Source organism: Equus asinus, chromosome 7 (genome assembly GCF_041296235.1).
Source record: "Equus asinus isolate D_3611 breed Donkey chromosome 7, EquAss-T2T_v2, whole genome shotgun sequence".
In the NCBI taxonomy this organism is placed as follows: Eukaryota; Metazoa; Chordata; class Mammalia; order Perissodactyla; family Equidae; genus Equus; species Equus asinus.
Window position 1 is genome coordinate 59,278,601 of NC_091796.1, and position 17,693 is coordinate 59,296,293.

At 46.5% G+C, this 17,693-nt stretch overlaps 1 long non-coding RNA gene across 3 annotated transcripts; it reads right to left on the reverse strand.

The window, feature by feature from the left end:
- Nucleotides 1-1,733: 1,733 nt before the first annotated feature.
- On the reverse strand, nt 1,734-13,210 carry LOC123287059 (uncharacterized). Of its 3 annotated transcripts, XR_011504555.1 has the most exons (4): nt 12,576-13,210; nt 12,273-12,402; nt 11,181-11,486; nt 1,734-4,672 (listed from the first exon to the last, which is right to left on the reverse strand). It is a non-coding gene; the product is annotated as an uncharacterized lncRNA (long non-coding RNA). The 3 variants fall into 3 exon arrangements; XR_006529987.2 differs by lacking the exon at nt 1,734-4,672 and having other exon boundaries at nt 7,420-11,486; XR_011504554.1 differs by lacking the exon at nt 1,734-4,672 and having other exon boundaries at nt 7,420-11,486; nt 11,713-12,402.
- Between the last annotated feature and the right edge of the window lie 4,483 nt (nt 13,211-17,693).

Here is a 17,693-nt window from a genome sequence, read left to right on the forward strand (position 1 = left end):
GGCATGTAAAAAGCACTATATAGGTGTTGTTAAGTAGATAAAATGCAATTCCCAAGCTGTGTTGCAGTCTCCATGAGTCCCACCTGCATGGCCTACCTGTTTGTCCATGAGACCTGGCTGTATAATCAAAGTTCCCAGCATCCTTACTTGCTTGGTTGTCCTCACTATGAATCCCACAGCTTTAAAAGCCTGTGTGCATCCTGGCGCATTGCAACCCAAACTCCAGTCCTGGCTCTGCCCTTACTAGCTGTGTGACTTGAGCAAGTCATCTAGACGTTCTGAGCCTTCAAATCATCTGACTACTAGCAAATAATAGTGCCTAACTCACAGAGAAAATCCATGTAAAGGCCTTAGATAAATTCCGGATAGATTAAAGATCCAAATGTGAAAAAAAAAATCTTTAGACAAAATAGAGAATAACTTTTTTTTTTTAAGATTTTACTTTTTCCTTTCTCTTCCCAAAGCCCCCCAGCACATAGTTGTATATTCTTCGTTGTGGGTCCTTCTAGTTGTGGCATGTGGGACACTGCCTCAGCGTAGTTTGATGAGCAGTGCCATGTCCGCGCCCAGGATTCGAACCAATGAAACACTGGGCCGCCTGCAGCGGAGCGCGCGAACTTAACCACTCGGCCACGGGGCCAGCCCTGAGAATAACATTTTTTACGACCTCAGAAAGAGAGGATTTCTTAAGCAAAACTCACAAGGAAAAATATGATAACTTTGACCTCATCAAATTTAAAATGACTGTCAAAAGATAACGTCCAGCTTGAGAAAAGAAATTGGCAATGCTTATTAAGAGACAAAGCGTTTGTATGTATTCAAAACATGTAGAGACCCAATCAACAAGGAAAACATCGACTCAGTAGAAAAATCCACAAGCATATGAAGAAGTTCTCAACCTCACTAATAATCAGGACTATGCAAACGAAAACAATGAGATGCTGTTTTACACCCTCAGGTGGACAAAAGCCCTAACTCTGCCCAGTACCACAGCTCTTAGGGTCACTTCAGAGAAGGTCTCACTCTGGCCCTCCTCCAGCCACACCAGGAGAAAAGTCTTCGGGGCCAATGGATGTGCTCATCGGATGCTACGTCCCGCACCTCGGGGTACACAGAGCCCTGTACCACCCTACCCACAGGAGAAGTCTGCTCCTAGGACCCACACAGAGCCCTTCCCTGGGGTAGTCCTCCTGAGGGAAGACCACAATTCCCCTAGGCCTGGTGTACTCTAGGGCTGGGACCCACACAGCTGCATGCAAGAGATCTAGCTGCGCGGGGGTAGCTGGGGGTGGGAGGACAGGAAGAGGCCAAGGACGAGGCCTACTCCCCACCCTGTCACATGCTGACATTGGACTCCACGGAATCTGAGAATTTAAGCTCAAATCGAGTTTTCCAGGTCAACATCAAGGTATGTCTGTCAGAGGAAGAGTAGATGTTCATATTTTACTTAGACGCTTATTATCTTGATTCATAACTTTTAAATGTGTAAATACTTAGTATAGGGCGATTTGTACTGTGCCCTGGGTAGGCCTGATCTGATGGTACCAAGCAATGGCAAGGACGTAAAGAAATGGGAACGGGGGGCTGGCCCCGTGGCCGAGTGGTTAAGTTCGCGCGCTCCGCTGCAAGCGGCCCAGTGTTTCGTTGGTTCGAATCCTGGGCATGGACATGGCACTGCTCATCAAACCACGCTGAGGCAGCGTCCCACATGCCACAACTAGAAGGACCCACAACGAAGAATATACAACTATGTACTGGGCGGCTTTGGGGAGAAAAAGAAAAAAATAAAATCTTAAAAAAAAAAAAAAGAAATGGGAATGGGTAGGTGTGCATATTGACATAAGATCTTGGAAAAGAAATTCTGCAATACCTGGTTCATACTCAAATAACGCCTAAAAATAACTTACATTCCCTAGAAAATCCCTCGCAAAGGTGATGCGTTGGAAGTCACCTAGAATTCCCAAGTGTGTTAACCAATGTCAGGCTGTGAGTGAAGTGCTTTACGAACAGCATATCTAATCCCTCTAGCTACCCAGTGAAGTGGCTACTGATGGAACCTCATCATACAGATGAGAAAACTGAGGTTTACGGAGCCTGGGGATACCGCTCACGGTCACACAGAAAGCGCTAGATTTGAGCCCAAGCCCTCAGCCCCCAATGCCTTGCCCTTTCCCAGTGTGCTGTACGCCGGAATGGAAGAATGGCTGTGGAAAGGCACAGAATTGAGGATAAGCATAAACAGCCAAGCATGGGAAACCATGAAGTTTGACTAACAGAAAATTCCCACTGAGGAAGACAACTGTGCAGACAGTGGGTCGCGTGGTTACAGAGAGCGTCAGAAAGCAGGGAGGAAAAAAATGGATCTACTGTCACAGGAAGAATGAGTGAAAGGTTTTCAAAAGTGAGTGACATAACGGAAGTGGAAATTTTAAAACATTAACTTTTCAGTACATGCTTACTGAATTGAATTCTGTATCAAGAGCAGGATTCAACATGCTTTACCCATGAGGAAACAAAATTTGGACAAATTTACATCTCTAACGTTTTAACATTTTGAATTTTAAGACTTTGAACTTTCAGTGAGAAAGAAATGAGATGCGTCAAAGAGTTCCTCTCTTCCAGTTTTGGAGAGCTGGCTGCAACGCCACCGCCGCTAGTCCTCACGCACACGCCCCTCCCTGGCATGGCACCCCCTGCATTGGCAAGACCATCCTGCAAGCGAGAGGTCAGCAATTCTCCCTCTGAAAGACTTACCAGGGTTAGGTCTAGAACAGCCCCGTTCTTACAAAGAATTAGCAATTCTGTGGTCCTGGTGAACTCAAATATCAGTCTCTTGCCTTAACTGCTTTCCTGGTCGCCCTCGATTAGGGCACATTCTTCCAGCTGCTCAAGTCCCCACCTTGTTTCACTACTAGAGACACCTCGTCCAGAAGGGCAGACAGCCTGATCAGGTGATGAGCAGGGCTCACCCGATAAGGGCTTTGCAGGAAAGTGCAGGGGGCCCTAGCCATCCCTGCCATCTGCATTTAAAGAGGAATTAAGGCACTATTGCCATATGTGGCATCTTTATGGCTTCACTTCTTCTGTTATTTTTTGGTTTATAATTTTTAAAACCTTTATATTTTTTCTGACTAAATGAATAATATATCGCCAATACATTAGTAACACCTAAAAGTACAACGAAAAAACAAAAATTCACTTGAAAGTCCACTATCCAGAGATAAACACCAACAATTTGGCAATTATGCTTTCATAGAAACTTTTATGCAGACACACATGCACACCTACAACCACACACACATGTGAGGTGACCTAATTGGATCCTACACAATGGTAAAGGCAGGAAACCTTTCTTTCTATATCTCTGCATTTGCTTTGTTTGTTGGATTTTGTTTCTTTTTTTTTTTTTTTTTTGGCTTTTTCTCTTTTCCCCCTCCTTCCTACTCCCAATACCATAATTTCTTATTGTTGATTTTTATAGTGCATTTTAATATTTGATTAGTCAAGTCACACATATTCCCATTTTTCAAAAATTCTTTTGCCATTCTCATTTTGTTTTCTAAATATAACTTTGGAAATGCTGATATTCTTATGACATTGAATCTTTCCATCATGGGATGTCTTTCCATGTGTTCAGATTCTGTTATTCTTCATATAGATACTATATCTTTTCTGTTAAACTTACTCCTAATCATTTCATTATGTGATTTTTACTGCTATTGCAAATACATTCCATTTCATTACCATGTAGGGGTTTGCTCCTGGGCGGAGAGATATACAAAAGTCAACTACTTTATCATATATATACATATATATATGTATTTATATTTTATTCAGTCATCTTACCAAATTGACCTATAAATCCCAATCATTTTTACTAGTGTTTCTCAGATTTTCTGAGTATATGATTATGTCATCAGCAAAAAAAATTATTTTCCAATATTTAGACCAATTATTTCAATTTTACATCATATTGCATTAACTACACCTTCTAAAATAGTGTTATTAAGTGGCAATAGTGGACAACCCTGCTTGTTTCTCTTTGTAATTGAAATGTTTTAGGATTTTATTATTTAGAATTTTATTTGTAATAAGACAGGCATAGGCCAAAGTATTAATCAAGAACAGAGGTCAGCAAACTATGGTCCAGGGGCCAGATCTGCCACCCATTTTTGTAAATAAAGATTTACTGGAACACAGCCATGCTTGTTCATTTATGTATTATCTGTGGTTGCTTTTTGCTCAATGGAAGTGTGGAGTAGTTGTGACAGAGACCATATGACCTGTATCGTCTAAAATATTTACTATCTAGCCCTTCGCAGGAAAACTTTTCCAACAAGCTCTGGTCAAGAAAGGTTATGCTGTGGTAACAAACAACTCCACAACCTCAGTGGCTTCACACATCCATTTCCAACTCCCACAAAGCCAGCTGTGGGTCTGGACGACCGCCAGGGTGTTGTTCTCCATGAAGTGACACAACATAGGCCGTTTCAATCCTGCGGCTCTGCCATGACAACACAAAGCCTCCCGGGTCACCACGGTGGAAGAGGAGAGCACTCAGTGTTCTCACACCCGCTCTCCCACGCTGCAGCACAGCCCATTAGCCAAAACCACTCGCACGACTCCGCCAAGGGAGCTGCTAGGGGACTGGGAAGTATAACCATCTGTATGCCTGGAAGGAGACAGAAACCAGATATTGGTAAGCGTTATTACCATCTACCAAACAGGCTTCATTACAGCTTAGCAATTTCTTTCCGTACCTATTAAAAGTTTTTATTTGGTTGTTAAAATTTCAACATCCATTGGTATGTTCCTATAAGTTTTCTCCATAGGAAACATAATGTCATAAATTATGCTCATAAATTTTCTGAGGGAATCATTTATGAGTTGCTGCAATAAAGTCTATTTAGTCAAAGTTCATTATTTTTGATAACACTTTAAATCTATATATTAACATTATTGCAGCTATATTCGTAAGTGAGATTAGGTGATTAAGCTGTTATTTTCCCTTTCTGTACTATCTTTAGTATATTTTATGTTGGGGCAAGTCTCAATCCTGGTACTCATTAGAGTCACTTGGGGAGCCTTTGCAAAATATTGATGTCCAGGCCCAACTCCAGACCCAGTGAGTCATAATCTTTGAGTACGCAATCCAAGCAACAGTAGTTTTTAAAACTCTCTGATAATTCTAATTGTACAGAATGTACGAAGGGCATATTGATTTGTATCCTCTTTGTAAGATGATAAAATCATTCTAGGGCTCAAATTATTTAGCCTTTTTCATATACAATGTTTGGCATTAAAATTAAAACAACCAACCATACTAGAAAACAAGAAAAGCAACAAAACAGAAACTCACCCTTTGGATTCCATAAAATTGAGGTATAAGGCACAGGATTTAAAATAGCTATCTTTAATATGTACGAAGAGACAAGAGATAACATTTTAAATTTTATCAGATAACTAGAAACTTTTTAAAAGGAAATTCTAGAACTGAAAAATGCAGCAATCAAAATTAAGAACTCAGTATGTAGGTTCAACCACAGATTAGACACAGCTGAAGAGAGAAATGGTAAAGGAAAAGGCAGATTGGAAGAAAATATCCAGGAATAAAGTACAGAAAGACAAAGAAAGTAAAACACAAAAGAGAGGATAAGGTACAGAGAGGATACAATAAGAAGTTTAATATATAAATAATTGGAAACTCATTAGGGGAGAAGAAAGAATTTAGGTAAGGCTATATTAGAAGAGATAATGGTGAAAAATTTTCCAAAACTGTTGAAAAATATCAAGTCCCAAAGTCAAGAAGTCTTTCAAGCCCCAAACAGAATGAACAAACAACAGCAAAACCCACATCTCATTGCATCATTGTAAAACAGCTAAAATCCAAAGACAACAGGAGCACCTTAAAGAAGCCTGAACAGACAAACCCCTTTAAAGGAGCAATAAACAAACTGATGGCTGACTTCTTACAGAAACAGCGCAAGCCAAAGACAATGGAACAACACTTCTAAAGGACCCAAAGAAAATTACTGCAAACCTAGAACTGGATACTTAGCAAAAATAGCCTTCAAGAGCATAGGTGAAATAATGACATTTCCAGATAATTTTTTTTAAAACAAAAGGCTGTAGCCAAAGCAGATTATAACGTATTAGACTGCTCAGGGACACTTTTCAACAACAGCAACATCACATGGTGAGCAGTAGACTTTGAAAGTGGCGATCAGGTTTCCAGTTCTCTCTGCCTGGGTTTTGGAAGCAGGATGGATCCCTTTGGTCAATTGGGAGGAGTGGGGAGAGTGACAGAGAGGAGACCTGAAGAGGAAGAGACTGGACTTCCTGCAAATATGGACACATGGCGGCTGAAGTGTTTCAATAAGAAAAATAAAAGAAGTGTAATTATATTCATATTGGTGAAATGCATAAATTAGAAATGCATAAAATTTGACCACAAGTCACTTAAATAAATTAGGGTTGTTATTTTTCTTCTCGTGTCACGCGGGATCCAGGAGTAGGTCAACTGGCATTAGTTCAGCAGCTCAAATACATCGGGGCTGAGAGTTCTGTGACTCTCTTAGTCCTTGCTTCATGGTCTCAAGATGGCTACGAGCGGTAAAGCCAACAAAATACATTTCAATCTGGAAAAAAGGGAAAGCAACATCAAGAAAAAGTAGTGGAAGCCAAAATAAGGAAGTAGAGCAGCCCAGAAGCTTCTGGCGGTCTTCCACTCACTGCTCATTATTCAGGACAGTATCACGTGACCCTCCACCTACTACAAAGGAGGCCAAGGAATGTCATTCTCTTAGTGGGCAAACACCACTCCAAATAAAAGCGGGGTTCAGTCAGTAAAGAAGGGGGACACATGTGGGGTGGGCAAGCATCACTCAGCACTCCAGCCAGACCAACCCCACGAGAGCTCCACCATCCTGGCTTGGCACAAGCTCACTGAAAGTCCTGCTTGGATTTCCAAAGTACCTTATTCTCAGCAGTAACTGTCTTCTTCCTAAGAGTGAAGTTTTATTCTCTAAAAGTCTGTGTGCTGTTTTTTGGTTTGTTGGTTTGCTTTTTACAGATGCTTCCAGGCTGAATTTGTGGAACATGGTTTGGATGCCACCAAGAGTTTTATTCTTTATGGTCAATAAAAAAATGTTCTTTTAGAAGTCAAAGAACACAATTAGAATTGGTATGTTAAGGAGTAAACATAAAATTATTCCCCAAAAAGTTAAAATCAGATTTTTTTAATTGAAAATGTCCTCAGGCTTTATTCCTTTCCACTGAGGTAGGTCAAGGCACTGTATTTATTCATTCTTAGGATAAACTATCTAATGATGCTAATGAACTCCACCCAGCCCCTCCCTCTCCCACACAACTTAACGAGAAGCAGACATCCCCAGTGGCACCCCCCGCCCCACCCCCGGTTTTGCTCTCCCTTCTACTGCAGACAGCTTTCAGCAGAACGAGCCACTTCTGGAGAGCACTGGTAATTCCCTTCCTCCTGGTAAACCAGAGCAGGCAAAGGGAAAGATGTTCCTTTAATTACAGGAAGGAGACACTGGCCTTCCCCTCCAAATGCTGGCCATAGAACCAGACTTCCTTACCCGGAGACTTTCCAGCCTCTGCCACCTGCCCAGGCATTACAGGGTGTGAGGAGCCCCTCTTTACTGACAGAGACCCAGGCTGCAGTCTCAGCTCAGCCTCTGTGTAGGTAAGTGCCTAACAATTAGCTTTTGATTACCAAGGCATCCACTTCAAAGACATCACCTCAAATAAACACATCGCCAGCTACACAAGTAGATAAAGAGCCAGGCCACCCCACCCGTGAAGTTCCCTTTCAGAAAGCCCTAGGTGACCCAGATAACTGACCTCTTGAGTGACCCCACTTTCCCTTCTAGCACTGTAAAGTCTGCTCTTGTGTTTTAAAGTCACCAATAAAGAAGGAACCCGAGAAACCCTAGGCACCCCACCCTCAACCCCAATAAAGGCAGAGCCGCAGGTCTGCACTCTCTCCTCTCTCCCCCTGTAACCTCACTGTGGGGCCCAGGCGTGCCGTGTACCCTCCAGGACCTGTGAGTAATCAGCCTTGTTTTCTCAAAGTTCGGATGGCTGTTGCTGAGGTGCGAGCGTCTTGCAATCATAACAAGCAGCACAAGGGCTGCTCCCGCCACAACATGGGCTCTGGTCTGGGAAATGTCTGGGGGCCGCCTCCAGCAGACCCGGCCCAGGGGAGGGCCCCGGGCCTTCCTAGTCCACAGCATCACTCTCGACAGGCTGGGACGACACAACACACTTTGCTACAGAGACATTATAGTAAACCCTAAAGCGAGCCTCTGAACAGCCCCTTTAAAGCATGGCCTCTGTGGTCTCCAGATCGGTGGCCTGGGCCAAGGGAAGGCGGGCACCCAGCCCTTTACCAGGACCAGAGGCCTGAACAACAGACTTCTCTGTTGAAAGCATTACAACTTTCTTTAGTTTTTACAGGACCAAAGTTGAAGATCTCAAAGCAATTTCACCCCCTGCCTGTCACTCTGACTAGACCAGGCTTTGGGGGGCGGAGGGGGGATGGAGGGTCAGTGGGCCCTGGGAACCTCCAAAAGGCCACCTGATGGCTCAGTAACTTGGGACAGGCAGGGCCCTCCTGGATCACAGGTGCTGTGGACCCAGCCAGGGCAGCATCTGTGGAGGGCGGGGCTGATCCTGGAGGAGGAGAGTCTGCAGAGCTGGGAAGGGACCAGCCTGTAGGTTCTCCCTGGAGGCGTAGATGGGCCTGCCTGCAGGGGGCTGAGCAGGGCAGAGCAGCAGGCCCACCGAGGCCCTGAGCGCCACAGGAGCTGGGAACCCCTCACCCCACTGCCACCAAGTCACCTCACACACATATTCCATCAAAATAGAGCAGGTGACCAACAAGAAAAGAAAAAGTGAAGAACCACAAAAAACAAAGAGACAGCATTGCCTGAAGGCATTTTTTAAATTATTGGATTAAGACTAGATTTCAAATGGAACAGAACGAAAATCGAGTTTCCTTTTATCACCCACCTAGCAGGTGGAGGATGGTGAGAAATGTCACTTTATCGGTAAAACAAAGCCCTGGTGTTTCCTCAGCTCTCCCAGCCGTGACTCAGCTGGAAGCCCACACTGCCTCACAGCCTGCACCATCTAAATGCACCGGGGGACCCCTTCCCTGTGGCTCCCGGAACGAGTTACCACAAATTTAGTAGCTTAAAACAACACAGACTTATTATCTTACAATCTGGAGGTCAGAAGTCCAAAATGAGAGTCCCCCGGTGAACCCACGGTGGCAGCAGGTGGCGCCCCTTCTGGAGGCCAAAGAGGAGAATCTGTTTCTTTGCCTTTTCCAGATTCCAGTTGCCGCCACATGCGTCAGATTGGAGCCCCTTCCTCCTTGTTCAAAGCCAGCAGCCTCGGCTCAGGCCTTCTCATGCTGCCATCTCACTGGCTCTCCCTCTTCCAATTATAAGGACCCTCGTGAGGACCGTGGGCTCCCCTAGCTAATCTGGATAATGTCCGCATCTCAAGGTCAACAGTTAGCAACCTTAATTCCATCTGCTACCTTATCCCCCTTGCTGTGGACCGTAACACAGCCACAATTGCCGGGGATCAGGATGTGGCATCTTTGGGGGCATTATTCTGCCTACCACACCTGGTAAACCTGTTTGATCCTCTGTAAAAGGGGGAGCATATGAAGGATTGCACGAGCTAACCTAAGACAACTAACAGTCACAGAGCAGACGCTCATTCCGTGTGTGGCGGTTCCACCCTTGACCCACCCGCATAATTGCTAACCTGCGCACTCACCCCTTCCTCTACCCCCATGGCTATTATCTGGCCCAGACTGGGCACCCTTTTTTCCAGGTTCAGACCCTCAGAAAGAAGGGTTCTTGTCAAAGCTAAGCATCTTCTTCGTCCTCACTGCGCTGGTCATGAGGGTGGCGTGTTGAAGCCCAGGCGCGTGGGTCTTAAGACAGATCCATGCACGCAGCCCGGCCGGGGCGGAGAGCAGCCCAAGCTAAACTGAGTTCCAAAAGTGAGAAAGTTAACAAAATGACTCTCGTTAGAGCTCCAAAACAGTAAACTCAAAGACAGTTATGAATCGTTTCTAACAATAAAAAGAACTTAGGGGTTTTTGCTTTTTAAATTACTGCTATTTCTAAGCCCTGTGCAAGCTTTGCTTTCCCCTTGGCCAGAGGCTCCAGTTGACAGTTGGCGGATGGGCCGCGCCAATTAAACGTTCACCTGGGCCGGGGGTTTATACGGAACCCAGAACTTAACCATTTCAATCACTAAATCAAAAAGATTTTCAACATTTGAGTTACGGGCCAGACACACACACGCAACATCTTATGCAATTATAAGGCATTATAAGAAACTAATGCTTGCAACAAAATAAGTCACACAGATGAAGGTTAGTAATGAAATTAAAGGTATTATTCTGTATATCTTTTCATCAAAGATACTACAAGGGTTTACCTACCTTATCGCTTTAATTATCCCAATTTTATAAAGGAAAAACAAACTTTACACCAACTATCTGATGTATTCTGAGAGGAGGGAGAAATTTTATATCTATCTTCAGAATCAAAATAAACGCTTCCTTCTGGTGATTATAACAGCTTGAATAAAAACATAATAGCTTGATTTTGTTTAAGATGTGGCTTTTTTGAAGGAATTCACATATCGGTACAGAAAGGATAAACCGACTCGGTTTTCCGGGGTCCAGAAAGACATCAGACACATGACATGAGACCACACTGCCACCTGGTGGCAGAATCAAATTTTGCATCAATTCGTTTCGCCAGCTCACCAGCCTTAGATTACATATGAAAAGTGAAAAGTATGTATTTTAGGTGATTATCAGAACTTTAAGAAAAATGAAAGGGTCTGAGGGACAGGGTGTTGGAGGTGTCAAATTAAAACAAAACGTTTTTGGAGTGCCAAATCATCTTAGAAAAGCCATTAGCCCAATTCCTTCTGTGGAACGAAGCCCCAGCCCCACCGACCACCTTGACGCCCCTGTGAGGTCACCTGCGGGGCCCCTGATGCGGAGTGACACATCGGCACTGCCAGGAACCCTGCTTCCTTGACCCTAAAATCCAGCAGTGCCATTTTGCCACAATAAAATCGGTAAGGCTTTGGAGGTTAGGAAGCCAAATACAGTTATTTACCTAGTTTTAGCCTAAAAGACACTCCAAGCATAGGGGTTACTTGAACTAACAAACGCTTGTGGCTCCCTTCTCAGACACGTCACAGTGGTTAAAATATTGGGGTGGAGATATTGTAGAAAATTTCATAAGAAAAGCGATTTCACCCAGTAGCCGACGTTTTAAGGACACAGAGCGAAGCAGCGGAGGGGCGTCCTCAGCGATCGGTGGCGGGGAGGGCGTGCCCCCAATGCCCCTGAAACGGCCACCGCGAGGCTCGCTCTTGGTTGGTGACTTGGCTCTTCCTGGGGGAACGGAAGCCTTATCATCCTAAAAAAATCAACAAGATGATTCTATTTTAAACCAATACAATTTATGTATAACTATAATTGTATGAATTTGACCCAATTTTCAAATTGAGTCCACAGGCCTCTTCCTCATGGGATCATGAAGTCAAGCACCAAGCACCAGTGGCTTTCCCTGGGGCTCGCTCCCTGCATGCCCACAGGGACACATGGGGGTCCGCCAGCCAGTCCCCAATCCCCCCTGACCTCACCGTTGCCACCTCCCAGGAGAGGGACACACACGGAGTGTCCCCTGCTCTTCCCTCCTTGCTGGTGTCAGTGCCCCAGGCCTGCTGCACTGCCCTTCCCGGCAGAGGGCTGAGAGGCACCCAGCAACTCCTCACAGGATGAAGGAAGAAGCCTGAGGGTGTCCCGCAGGAAAACCGCCATTCTTCACCATCTGCTTGCAAGCCGGGGAATGCTACTGCGGCTGAGCTGAGAGGTGTCACCTGAGCCACACGCCCCTGGGGCAGGGAAGGGGCCCTGCTCTCCTGGCGTTCCTCTCACTGCCAGAGCTGCGGCCAGAGCACAGACACGCGCTGAGGCTGCAAGGACCCTCCAGGGCTCTGCCACCACGTCTCCGCCGAGGGAAGAGACCCCGTTCCACAAGAGCACAGGCAAGTCCATCACCACCCCAGCCGCCCTGGCTCTCTGTTCTTGGTCCTGGGCCAGAGAGCAGAGAGCAAGTCCCTCCTTGCCAAGGCCCAGGCTCGCCTCATTTCCAAATACCCACTTCCCAGAATGACTAATAATGGGCACACCAATACCTTACCAGAAAAGTCTCGACCCAGCCCCAGACGTCCCAACGACGGCCAAGAGGCCAGCACAGGTTCACTTCCTTCAGTCGGAGTGGTTTGGTCTTTCGTTCACATGATCACCTTGAATGCAATACTGGAAGGGTCCTAAACGAAAACAAAGGGGAACGCTCGAGCCCCTAAAGGCTGCTGTGTTTTCCAGACCGTCCCTGGGCTGGAACCTTCCCTGTGAGCCCAGAGAGGGCTGGTGTTCGCTAGATGGAGACAGAGAGGGGAAGAAACAGAGGTAAGCGTAGTGGCCAAGCAGGGATTATACTCACGGACGGTGGGGCCAAGCCTGCATGAAGAAACCAGAAAACGAAGTTATTCTTAGTGAGAAGTCATCAACTTCGTGGTTGGAAGAGTTAGGGTCAAAAGTTACGGCAACAGAGGCTATTTCTGAAATGAAATGATAGGAAGCCGTGACTGCCAAGTAGATACGTGCAGTCAAGATTCCTCAATGTTTCTGTCCTGATGGTGACAACCTTCAGGAAGAGACTGGGAGGGCTGGGGGCAGAGGTGATGAGGAGGACAATGCCACTGGAGAGGGGAGGTCAGGAACTAGACGCCACCCAGTAAAGTCACTGGGAGTGACAAGAGCAGTGTGGAGAGGAGGGCTGGGAGCCAGCAGCGGCCGTGGTACATGAATGGGAAGCAACAAGGTCACGACGAGAGAACAGCAGTGCGGCAAGGAGGCGGGCGGACCACAGACAGAGCGCATTAGAAATGAGTGGCAGGGCCGGCCCGGGGCCAAGTGGTTAAAGTTGCCTGGGCTCTGCTTCAGCCGCCCAGGTTTGCGGGTTCGGATCCTGGGTGCAGACCTAGTCCACTCAGCAGCTCCACTGTGGCGGCTTCCCACATAAAATGGAGGAGGATGGGCACAGACGTTAGCTCAGGGCCAATCTTCCTCAGCAAAAAAGAGGAAGATTGGCAACAGATGTTAGCTCGGGACCAATCTTCCTCACAAAAAAAAAAAGGAAAGAAATGGGTAGTAGCTTTCGCAAGAGGAAGAGGAAATACTAATTCAGAGCACATGAAAATGAGGAAGGAAACCAGCCCCTCCTCCTGGCTCTGAAGTTTCTTCTCCATTTGACGTCTAGGCTCCTATCAGAGCCTGGTGGCCCCAGGCCAATCCTAGCCGGTGAAGAGGAGGAGGTCTGTTGGTCGCACATTGTGCAGAGACTAGGACAAAGAGGAGGGCGAGGGCAGGGGTGAATCAGGAGGGGCTGTGAGAGTGCCCTCAACTCAAACCCACAGTAAGAACACGCTTTACACTGTTGGCCCCTTGTGCACGCACGATGGCCCCCTCGGACTCCCCCTTCTTCTCCCTCTCTCTCAACAAAGATTTATTGAGCACCTACTGTATGCCAGTGGGTTCCAGGCTCTGGGGACACAGCCATGACCAAAACATATACAATCCCTGCTCTTAGGGAATTTTCACTCTGGTGGAAGAGCAGACAATGAGCAGATACAGCACATAGCAGATTCGATGGAAGTGAGGGACGTGTAGGGGAGCAGAGCACGGAAGGAGGTGAGAGTGAGGAGGATAGGGTGCAGAGTTTTAGTTGGAGAGGCCCAGGAGCAAAGGCCTGAGAGAGGGGAAGGGTGAGCCATGTGGACACAGAGGGAAGGACATTCGGGCAGCAGTAAGGCCAAGTGCAGTCTCCTGAGACTGGAATGTGCCTGAGTGTTCCACAAATATCCAATGGCCAGCAAGATGGAGTGAAGGCTGGAGCAGGGAATGAGCCTAGAGAGGTAAGTGGTGGGGTTGGGGAGACTGTGGAGTCTTGGAGGACATTGCACGGTCTCGTCTTTTACTCAGAACGAAATGGGACGGCTCTGGAGCCTGAGGATGGGAAAGAGGCAATCTGACTGGACAGGCTCACTCTAAGAGCAGGCTGAAGGGGCACAGGGTGAAGTCAGGGAGACCTGTCCAAAGTCTACCGAGAGCAGGAGGGATGTGAAGGGGACTCAGACCAGAGTGGCTGGGGGGAGGGGACAAAGTTACTGGATTCTGGAGGTATTCTGAAAGCAGAGCCAGCAGAAGTTTCTGGTAAGATTGGCTGTGACACGTGAAAGAAAGGAAAGAATCAAGAACAACCCAAGGTTTGTGGTCTCATCAACCAGAGGGGTGTCGACACAGAAGACTTGGATGGAGCAAGCAAGGGAGCGAGGACATATGTAGTTTGAGGTGTTCAATGGACGCCTGAGGCAGTGGACTCCTGGAATGCAGGGAGCTGATAGCCCGGCTGGGGAGCGGGCAGACAAGGGAATGGAGCCAAAGGAGGACAGCTCTCAGGCAGATGGAGGGGCGAGCCAGAGCACTGCTTCCTGTTGGAGACTGGAGGCCTCCTCGGACAGGTGGCAGCCCTGGGAGAAAAGGAAGAGTAGTGTGGCCTGAGGAAGAGCCAGAGAGGCAGCGTCCCCCTCCACCAGTCTGCTCTATGGAAGGACGCACAAGTTCCCGCTGGGGACTCAGAAACTAGCCCCGACTTGAGAACCAGGGGCCCTGCCTTGAGGGGACACAAAAGGGGAGGGGGAGGCGATACCAGAGCAGACACAGATGCAGAATGTTGCTGAGACCCAGGGCCCAGCAGCATGTGAAATCCAAATCTTTAAGATGAGAATGGTGCTGATAATGACTTGAATCTTGAGTTGAATATGAGAAAGACAGAACTAATCTGAAAGGACTGATTAAACCAGAAGAAACTAAGATCCGTTTAAGGGGTAAAGGTTTATTTTGTCTCTGGCTCTAGCTGGGTCACATTCCTCTCTCGACCAGCGGGATGTACCACTTGGCTTGGATGTAGATCTTCTACTTTGCCCTCTGCTGGAGGTGGCATCCAGCCTGGAGAACCCTGACTGAGTGGGGAAATGATGGTGCCTGTGCTCAGCGGAATGATGTCCCCCAAAGGAGTCCACATCATAACCCCCGGAACTTTTAGTATGTTATCTCCCAAGAAAGATAGGATTGTGTGAAGGGTCCTGAGATGGGAGATGATCCTGGAATCTCCAGGGGGCCACGTCATCTCAGGGTTGCTATAAGACGAAGGCAGGAGGGTTGTAGTGAGAGAAGTGATGCTGGAAGCAGAGTCAGAGGAAGCAGGTGGCCTCTAGATGCTGGAAAAGGCAAGAAATAGACCCTCCCAGGAGCCTCCAGAAGGAACCAGCCCCGCTCATACTTGGAGCCCATACTTTGAGTCATACAGTGACGGTTCTGGCCTTCTAGCCTCCTCCAGAACTCTAATAAATTTGTGTTGTTTTTAGCCACTAAGTTTGTGGTCATCTGTTACAGCAGCAATAGGAAACTCATACAGTTCCCCAAAGGAAATCGGAGTTTAACTACAAAAAGAGGAGGGAAAGAAGTCAGGTTGCAAAAACCAATGACCTACATCCATCTTTCCTTGTTCAGTTCTCTTTGATAAGCATGGCTTGTTGCTCTCCTTTTCATTATCTCAGCCTCCCTGTCCCACTCTTGACTCGGGAGAGAGGAGTCAAGGCCGGGGGGGCAGGGGGGTTCCTGTAGCCTGAGGTCACCATTCACGAGCAGAGAGCCTCCCGTAATTCTGCACGTGACACCCGGCGGACTGCCACCTGTAAGGGGCATGGTTCTGCTTGTTTGTCCACTTCACCTTTTGGAATAGAGTTTCCGGATTGCTGGGGCTTCCCCTACAAAGTCAATGGGATCAAATCCTTTCCCCAAATAAGAAGATGGACGTTGCTAGAGGTCTAGATCAGTCTGAAGTGTCAGTGAACATCTAAGCAAATGAGGGGAGAGAGGACCCAGATTGCTTCTGACGTCTCCTCTGCTGTTCTAACACAGACAGGAGGCCTAGTCCAAAAATGAAGAAGGAACACGGGGGTCCCACATGATCGCAGTGCTATGCAAACACACTTGTAAAGCACATAAAGAGAACCTGCCAATTTTATCACAATGCCTGAGGGTTGATTGGGAAATTAGCACCACTTTTACACTAAAAAGCTTCAAATATTTTCCACAAATGTCCAAAGATTTATCAGAATAGAATGAATCTGTTTTATCTGGTGATAGCCTTCAGCAGTGATCCTAGATTCCGAGTGAACGGGCTCGCTCCGTCTCTTGCAGGCAGAGCGGCACCCACGGCAGACTTCTCCAGCAGACTGAGGAGGGGCGCCAGCCCACCTTCTGTCCTGGAGGCTCTGCTGCAGGAGACACAAGAATGGACTCTCCCGATGTCTTCAAATCTCTTCAGTAGAAATTAGCAGAAATTAGGCGTGCTTGCAACACGTCTTGTGAAAACCAAATAGAGATGTCACGAATAAGGAGAGCTCAGTTAGTTCACAAGCCTTAAAATCCCATCTGCACAAGCTGAAACAATGCACAGAGCATGTCAGCAATTCTGAGACTTTCTTTTCCTACTTCTCAAATTAATGATAATAATTCGACCATTGGGAGAAGCAATTATCGATAATGATGGTTAGTACCCACGGGGCTGAATTATGTCGGTCACTGTTCTCAGCACTCTACACGTCTTAACTCATTTAATTTCGCAAACAACCTTATGAGGCGGGTATCAGTGCACTTTTTTTAAAAATTCCTTTTTTACAGATGAGAAACTAAGACACAACAATGTTGAAAGCTTGCCCAAGGATACATGGCAAAGCCAGCATTCAAACCCGGGCAGTCTGAATGCAGAGCCTTAACCACCCAGTGTGGGAGGCCCCTTCTCCCCCTACCCTGACTCAGTTGTATCTTCATTCAGAAGGGGGCAGAACCGCGCGTGCCTCTGGGCATGATACCCTGAGGACATAATACCACTTCTGTAGTCATCCAGCTGAGAATCCATTCATTGAATCTAATCATGAGGAAACGTCAAAGAAAACCCATGAGAAATATTCTATTTTAAAAGTCGGAGGCAAGGGACGACTGGATTCTTCAAAAACATCAATGTGATAAAAGACAAAGGCAGGCTGAGGAACTCTTTCAGACTAAGGGAGGCTAAAGACACACGACAACCAACTGAAACACGTGACCCAGCCTGGACCTTGTACTGGAAAGGCGTGCTAGAAATGACATTAGTCCACTAGGATGTGGACAAAATGCGTCCTATCGATGTTCAACTTACTGAAGTTGAGAACTGTGCTACGATTATGTAAGAGAGCCTTATTCTTAGGGAATACACATTGAAGTGGCTAGGGATAATATATACATGCTATATGCTATATGCAACTTAGTCTTGAAAGGTTTAAACAGAAAATAAAACGTGGGTATATATGGGCATAGGTACGTAATACACATGTGAATGTACGTGTGTACATGTGTGCAATGCATTATGAATGCGTGCATGTGCAGACGTATGTAGGCATATAAAACGCACATGTATCCATGTGTGGAGAGAATGTGTGCAAATGACCATGTT